The sequence below is a fragment of the Echinops telfairi genome, unplaced genomic scaffold (assembly GCF_000313985.2).
Source record: "Echinops telfairi isolate 266 unplaced genomic scaffold, ASM31398v2 ScPeMD7_7423;HRSCAF=8461, whole genome shotgun sequence".
In the NCBI taxonomy this organism is placed as follows: Eukaryota; Metazoa; Chordata; class Mammalia; order Afrosoricida; family Tenrecidae; genus Echinops; species Echinops telfairi.
The window spans coordinates 2,425,075-2,434,019 of NW_022111323.1; the positions used below are offsets into that span (position 1 = coordinate 2,425,075).

The 8,945-nt window shown below is 40.7% G+C and overlaps 1 pseudogene; it reads left to right on the plus strand.

Moving 5' to 3' along the window:
• Window positions 1-977: 977 nt before the first annotated feature.
• On the plus strand, window positions 978-1,902 carry LOC101657171 (annotated as a pseudogene).
• The last annotated feature ends 7,043 nt before the right edge of the window (window positions 1,903-8,945 follow it).

Below are 8,945 nucleotides of genomic sequence, written 5' to 3' on the forward strand. Positions count from 1 at the left end.
CCTGCAGGTGGTCGGCGTTGAGGTCCGTCTTGTGCTCATCGCTGGGCTTGTAGCCCCCGTGACGGTCCTCGATGATGGGGTCAAAAAGCTCCTTGAAGACAACGTAGGAGTCCTCGTCGCCCGCCACGCAGCCCACGGTCAAGATGTACGGGTGGCCGGGGTTGTCCACGCCGGTCTGGATGACGTCGTCCACCGTGAAGCCGCTCGGCGTGCATTTGGCGCGCAGTTCGGCGTACAGCTCGGGGGTCAGCACCTTGGCCATGTAGTTGTTGTGACCGCTCAGGTCGGGGAACTCATCTTCGGCCGGGAAGCGCAGCTTCAGCGCGTTGTGGCTGTTGGAGAAGGGCATGGCGGCGGCGGCGGCGGGTGGGCAGCCGGGCGGGACACGGGTTCAGCTGCAAGGACTCCGGGCGCTGCGCGGGCGAACCGCATTATACATTTTTTATAAACCAAATAATCCCTTCCAGAGTTAGTTTTCTATGAACACTATGTACATTATATGTATTTTTGGCTTCCTATATGGAAGAATTTATACAAAATTATGGAGCCCTGGTGGTGTAGTGGTTACTCCTTGGGCTGTGATCCACAAAGTCAACAGTTCAAAACCACCAACGGCTCCAAGACTTTCTTCTCCCTAAACAGTTACTGTCTCAGAAACCCACAGGGAGTTGTTATGAGTAGGCATAAACTCAATCACAGTGAGTTATACAAAAATAAAATATTATTAAGTTAGACAAAGAGTTACCACTACCCACGTGCCAAACACGCCTGCAGAACTTTGGTTCCAGTTCTAAGCTGGCTCCGCAGCTGTTTTCCATTGAATGACCTGGAAGGCTCACTCTGCATAACACTCCAGCAGATGTACTTCAAAAAAATAAAAGGTACCTTCCAGAAATTTCGCCGGACATTGCTGAGGTCGACAAACCCAGTACCCTGGGGACCTGCCCAGGTTTCTGGGAAGACAGATTCCAGACAACATGTCTGCTTCAGTGAAAGAATGCCTTCAGCTTTAGCTGTTGTTGAGGAAATTGTTGTTTTCCATGTTTCATAACCAAAGTGAAGTAAGCCTTGAAGATGTCAGTGCCCTGACGCATATAAAAAGATACTTGGAAGGGACACACTACAACCAAAAATCAAATTTGTAATCGTGCTCCAGATTGAGGAGCCCAAGGTGAAAATGGATTTATAAGTAACCATGCCACACAGCTATGCAGGCCTACAGCTGTTTGGATGGTCATCTGTGCTTGACAGACAACTTCAGTTGCTCTCAACAAAAATCTCACTTCTTACATACAGACTTTTGATCCAGGGAAGATCTATGTGTGTGTGCAGCAATCCAGTGGATACAGGATAATAGCTCATCTAAGTATTGAACAAAATGCTGACGTGTGATCCATCTGCACAAGTAAAGACAGTTAAGAACACTTTCCTCCAAATGTGGAGTTACTGCTACCGGGATATAAGGAAAAATATTTTGGATTCTGGAAAAAAGTTAGATATGACTGGGTTTTGCATGATAGGAAAGCCTGGCATAATCTGTGTAGAGGGCTTCAAGGAGTACTAATTATGGCATAAAATTAGGCATTCCAATTGGAAATATATTTCATGCAAGCACGTGGAAAATACTGAGACTGAAGGAAATGGGGAAAATCTACGTCTTTTGCATTCTTTGATGCTCATGGTGACTACGGATTAAGGAATGACTATCATATAAATATGTGCCAGTTCTTAGAATTTCTCAGAAAGCATAAAAGTGAGCATGTTTTTCAGATATTATTTAGTATTGAAAGCAGAATTCCCGAATCCCAAAAGGCTACTAAGAAGCCTACCTATGCTTGTAATTTCACTAAGCCAGTGTTTCTGTTAATAAGTCCAGAAGAAAAGGTAACAACATCTCTATGATAATTTAACATCTCTGTAAGAAACCCAAGAATTTTTCACCTCCTAGTGAAACAGGCCTTTTAAACTTGTTACAGTGCCACAGTGATGCTACTTGTACATTTTTTGTTAACTTATTTGAAAATTATTGTAAACTAATAGAAACTGTCTATTTAAAAATTATATAAAGAAAGATTAAAAACTAATCCTGAAAGAAACGAAAATGGATTTATATATGGAGGCATCAAGAAGTTTATGAAAAAATTCATTATATTTTATATAGTTTTATTGGCATATAATTCACATATCACATATTTTAATGTTCAATCACATTAAGAAGGGTTGTGCAATCATCACTAAAATCAATTTCAGAACATTTTCTTTTTTTCATACTCATTGGCTCCCCATCTCCCGCCAATCTTCCCTGCCACTCCCATAGGTAATTATTAATCCATATACTGTCTCTATAGATTTACCTATACTGGATTTCATCTATAGAAAATCATACAAAACAAGAACAAGAAACAAGGTACCCGCAGTGAAAAAATTAAATGGAGAAAGCCTCAATAGAAAAGAAAGCAGAAAATAATTAAAATCGAAATAACTTTAATAAGAGTCAAAGGGATATCACTTGATAAACGTTACATTTTAACCTAATTACATCTGCCATTATCAACTTTGAAATGCTCCCTTTATCTGATAGCAAGTCTGTTCACATCCCTGGACCATGATGAGAGGGAATTTATCAGATGGATTCTGAGATTCAACTGTTAGCCTTTTCCTTCTGTAAACCAGGTGTTCATAATCTAAGCTCTGACAACTTTCCCTTCTCTAGATTTGGAATTTGTTAATTGAAATGCTTGTATCACACAGACCGGTGTGCTTCTTCCATGTGGACTTAGTTGGTGGCTCATTTAGATGGTTGCTTGTTTTAAAACAAGCTTTTAAGACCCTGGATTCCATTCTTCTGATAGTTGGGCACCATCTGATATCTTCACCATACTTTCCTATAGCAACTATATCTTCAGTGTTCTCTTCATGAAGGCAACTATAGAGTAGGATGATGTTATAAGAACTAATTGTTCTTGGATTAGGGCTAAGGTTATATGCAAGCTCAAAATACATTCATATACTTTTGTGTGTCCCTGTGCACTTTAGACACATCATTATAATTTTACTAGGGAAAATCATAAATCTTAGGGTATTAGCCTCCATTTTCCCCTGAAATTTTTTAGCTCCCTCAGGACAAAGGCATATTTTACTTCAGAAACATTGGTATTTGGAATGACATACGTAAAGTCTTGATAGAAAATAATTGTCAACCAAGAACTTTATTGTGCAAAATTATTCTTCAAAGATGAAAGTTAGTGGACAATATGCCTCATTCACTTTTTTTTTAACCTCTTGTGCTTACTGGAAGGCTGCTAACACATTTATACCTGGCACATGCACAATTGCATAATACAAAAGAAACTATCAGAGCCACATTGTTATGAAGAGAGAGAGAGTAGCATGAGAAGGTGCATCCTGGAATTTGTGATATTTGCCCATTTTCTATTTCCCTTGTGTTATTGGGAAGTGATTTTTTTTATGTTCAAGTGAATAACTTACATACAGGCTCAATACAATGTAAGTATGCATTTGTAGGATGCTGCAAGACATATAGGTTCCAATTAAACTTTTTGCCTCTCCAAATATGTAGTGAAATATGCCTTGTAAGAATATTTAGTGCTTCCTATGTTACTGGGCTGGAAAAAGATGGGTCTTTCTACTTCCTTAAAGGGTTACAGTCTCAGAAACTCACATAGGCAGTTCTATCTTATCCTACAAGGTCACTATGAGTAAGAATTAACTCAATGTCAGTGAGTTTTGTGGGTTTTAACATATATTACTTGGATGGTTAAATTTTCAGAATAAGCTAATATTCATGTAAATAACTAAATTTCAGGTCTAATACAGTGTAAGCATATGTTGTGGTGTCCAAGATACACTGCATATACGATTAGTTTCACAATTTACTCCCTATTGTCTGTGCATAGGCAACTAACGGAAATGTATGTACCATCAAATGACGTTGCAATTGATGAAAGTATGGTGCAATTTAATAGACCTTCATCAATAAAGCAGTATGTCCTAATGAAGTTTGTCACACATAAGTGAAAAATCATGCTTGGCTGATTTGTGAACTGACTTTTTAAGAAAAATTATTTATTCCAGAAAAAAGGCACGGACTCGTCTCACGTTCTTGGCAAGAGCGTTATATTTATGACTCATGCAACCATTCTGGTAGAATCATTGCCTTTGATAACTTATTTTCCTCCTATTATTTGACAAACATTATTAATGATAAGAGTCTATATGCTGTAGATACAGGGTGAGAGACTTGAAATAGCCCGTGAGAAATGATAAAAGCGAAAGATTATTGCAGCAGGCATACAAAGTGATGTGTGTCAGTAATAAAGTGGCCACTCTCCACTAAGCACAATCTAAAGGACATGATTAGTATCTGAAGAAAAAACAAAGGTGATTCCTCCTCAGAAATTCCTTGCCTAAGAGCAATTGCAGAATACAAAGCAATTATAGGAGAAACACACAACTTCAACCAGAGGTGTAAAAAGTGAACAAACGGAAGATGCTCTATTGAATGGTGATATCAGACGTATTACCTTCATTGTATATAATTTTACAATATGGAACTGTAACAAGAGGGGCATATGCAATCAACTTTCCTTCAGGCTGACTATCATTAGGCAGTTTATTATGGATTTCTTTTGAGGAAATCAAAAGAAGGAGAAGATCCTCCATTCCTATCAAGAACAAACCAGGCATCAGTGGGATTTCAAGTGCTGAATAGATCTCATAGATTGTGGAAACAAAAAAATAATGCAGAGAATATAGCACTACAAAGGAAACTCAAACTCAGCAATTGCAGGATACCTTTATGTATTACCCATGATTGTAAAAGTTTCACTAAATCAAAAAATAATAACACAATTTGTTCTTACCTCATCACACTAATCCTAACCCCAGAGTCCAGAAGGACATATATGTCCCAAAAAATATATCTTCAAATCCCAGAAGTTCAAGCACATTAATAGTACAGCATGAATGGGGTTAAAACACCATGATTTTGAAGTACTAATCATGTACTGTTTTCAGATACTAATCATGATATAAATATTTTTTAAATGATAGGATCTAAAGACCTTCCTGGATAAAAGGTTAGAAAGTTGATTACCCCAAGACCTACCTCACAAGAAATGCTACAAGAGGTAGAAAAGAATGCCCTCAGCAAAAATAAGACCAATGGTACATAAAACCTAGGCTCTTTGGAAACTTGCATAAAAGCTTAAAAACTAAGAGGACTAAGGATCCAGATCAAGATAGCTGACAATTACATGGAAAGTGAATTCCTCACCAGCAATCAGAAGGAAAAAATTAAAAAGGAGAAAGAAGGGCACAAGCAATCTTGGAGAATGACTCAACAGCTAAATAAATTAGCATTCTGGGGAACAGAGAAGGTGGGATCAGGCAGAGGAGAAGAGGAAAGGGTAAACATGTACATGAGACCCCTAGAACTTAGTCCTGCCCACCCAACCCACTGAATTCACATCAGGCTTGTGTGGCCAACTCACTTCACAGCTGGCATGCACTACATAAAACCTAGCCTGCAGATTGCCTGATCAGCCTCCTATCCCTCATCTGGTGTGCAAGTCATATGGGCTGAGACAGCCAGTGACGCTACCTTGCTTTCCTGCCCACGTGTGTTCTAGTCCCTCCAGGCCTCAAGCTGGGCTGTGCAACCCCTCCCTCCCTGAGTCTGAGCAGGATTGTCTCTTCTTTTAGCTAGCAACTAATTTAAAACATGCTGAGGAATAGCCTATCTTCTCAGATGGCTTGTGCTTTGCCCCTTCCCACTGGGTCATTACACTGCTCCAAGCTATGCAAAGTGGCTGCCTCTCATTCTAGACAGCATGTAAAGCAGTCCTTCCACCCTGAGATATCCTGAGGGAAATAGCCTCCCCGGATGGTGTATGACTCTGCTCCCTCCTCCCTAGGTTGCTCTGAGAGGCTTCTTTTCCTCCCGAATGGTAGTAACCCTGTCCTGTCCACCGCAAGACATCACACATGACCTCTCCTTCTCTGAGACAGCTTGTACATCACCCATCTCATCTTGGATGCCCTTCAAGACTTCTTCACCTCCCAAATGGTAGCACTCCACTCCCTCAACCCTGGCTCACCCCACACAAACACCTTGCTTCCAGGCTGGTGTCTTACCTAAGTTGAATCCTAGACAGTCCAAACACTCAACTAGGCAGACCCATTTTACCCCTAGGGACTGCTATCAACTGTTCAACTGGTCTTAAAACTGTGACTCCAACATAGGTCCCAAACCCAATCTATGAAAAGAACAAGCAACAAAAAACCAAAGGAATCTGGAAAATCCTAAAGTGTCCCATGTGGGACATTCTCAGGAGGAATAACCTATGTCTCATTGGAATCCCAGAAAAGGAACAGACAAACAAATCCACAGAGAAAATAGTACAATAACTAACTCTTGGAGGACAGTTATTCAAAATGCATAAAAGACGAGAAAATATCCAGGAAGCTTCAACTAGGGTAGACAAAAAGAGAAGGAAAAAAATAGCATAATATGTTATTGGCAAACTCTCAAATATATTTTTTTAAAAGAAAAGAATTCTGAGAAGAGCCAGAGAAAAAATAACAGTCACATACAAAGGAACAACAATAAGAATATGCTCAAAATTTTAGCAGAAAATATCCAGTCAAGAAAAAAAATGGAGGGCCATACATTGTCCTTAAAGAAAAAAACTGCTAAAATTCTTATTTTATATCCAGCGAAATGATCACTTAAGTATGAGGAGGAAATAAGAGTATTCTTAGAAAATGAGACGTTAAAGGCATTTGTAAAAACAAGCAAAAAACTATTTAAAAATATTATGTGGTGTACTGTGGTCAAATAATCAATGACAGAAAACAAAACTGATATCAACATACAAGAAAGTTCCACAAACACCAACACACTTGTTTTAGGCAGGGTTCTCTACAGAAACAATATATATAAAACGATAGGTTTATACAGTGAGAAGGAATATAACAGCTAATTAGTCCACCCAGCAGTACAGAGGACTCAGTTCAACTCACTTTTGTAGAACAGTTAATATACTGAAAGTCCAAGGTCAAGGAAGCAGACAGCTGAGGCTTCCCTCAGGGAAAACAGGCAGAGTCTGCCTGCAGGAAGCAGACAGCAGGGAGGGTTGGCAGGGAGCTTAGCAAAGCAGGCCTGGATGGAATATCAAACTCAAGCAATGCAAGGTGACAGAATCCACCAGCACCAAGCTCAAGCGACGTATGCACCAGCAGCGTGGTGAAGCAGTACTCACAGGAACCTCAAGCTCTAGCAACACAATCCATGATTTGGCTTGGCCCAGAGGTGGTGTTGGACACTGGTTGAGACAGAGAACTAGCTAAAGCAGCAGCACGCTTGTCCTGTCACCAGAGAGCAAGAGAGGCAGGGATGGGCAGGCCTTGCAGAGCCATTTATCTCTTTGCCCTCTAATCAAACTGAGACCTGGTTAATCTCCGCCCACATATTTCTATTGGCCAGATTGGCACAATAAACCTGACTATCACAACACTCAAACCAGTATTCACAACAGCATAGAAATAAGGAAAAGCAGAAAAACCAATAACACCACACTCAGACACACACACACACACACACCAAAATGACAGCAACAATTTCATACATATCAATGTGTATTCCAACTTGGTGGAAGCTGAAAAGCACAGTACTTAAAAACTACTGGGTAACTGAAAAAATATGAAATGAAAATTTTAAATTCCTTGGGAGGAAAAAGAGAACTTAAACACAACATATCAAAATGTTTGGGGCATAGCAAAAGCAGTTAATAGAGGAAAATCTACAGCAATAAACAGACAAATGAGAGGTGGAAAAAAAGGAGAGACCCAAAATAGATACCTTAACCTAGCATCTTCCACAACTAGAGCAAAAGCAACAAAATTAATATTTTCCCACCAGAAGAAAAGAAACGCTAATATTAGAGCAGAAATAAATGAATCAGAAAATAGAAAAAAAATGGGAAAAATTAGCAAGACAAGAAGTTATTTATTTGAAAGGATTAACAAATTTGATAAAACACCGGCAAACTTAACAAAGGAAAAGAAAGAAAAAAGGTAAATATAAATAATAAATGAAAAGTGTGACATAACAAGAGAACCAAATGAAATTTTAAAATAATAACACATTATTCCAAAGACTGTATTCCAACAAATTTGAAAATCTAGAAGAAATGGACAAATTTCTAGAACCATGTTATTTGTCCACAGACTGGCATTAAAAAGCCTCTTAAAAATCCATAGCAAAGAAGAAACAGACCAAGTCATTAAAAATCTTCCTACAACCCACTTACTCTGAGAGCTCTCTCTAACAAGGCAAGTTCGGTGTCCAGGGAGCTGAGTGGTAAGTGAGTGGTAAGTGAGTGAGACATCCCACCCCCACCCCACACATTTGTCCTGAACCTTGGCCTCGGTGATCCAGGCCCCAAATCGTGGGACATCGCGGGTCCCTAAGCCCCTGCGACCATGACTCGCTCTAGCCCCACTCCATCCCCAGACAGGGGACCTGTGCCCAGGGTTGCTTGCCTGCTCTGCGGAGACACGCACAGCAGTGGCAGGACCCCCGAAGACAGCAGTTGCCCACTCACGGTACCCCACTAGAAGAGTAGCTTCTCCTCCCCGCGGGTCCCCTCTCCACACGTGGCAGCGATCTGCCCCTGAGCCCGTGTCACTCCCTCATTCATCCAAGCCCCAGGTAACTGACCTCCAATCTACCAAGAACTAACTGCGCGACCCTCACGGGGGACAATCCACCCCCACTGCTGACTGGGATCTCTCCACCAGTGCCCCGTTTGCGGGTCGCCCGCCCCAGTGTCCCAGCTCCCACTCCATTCCTGGACCGGGAGGCAGAGCCGTGCACTTCCCACCAGCGCCAATCCCGCTTCTCTCCACAGCACTGCGTCTGT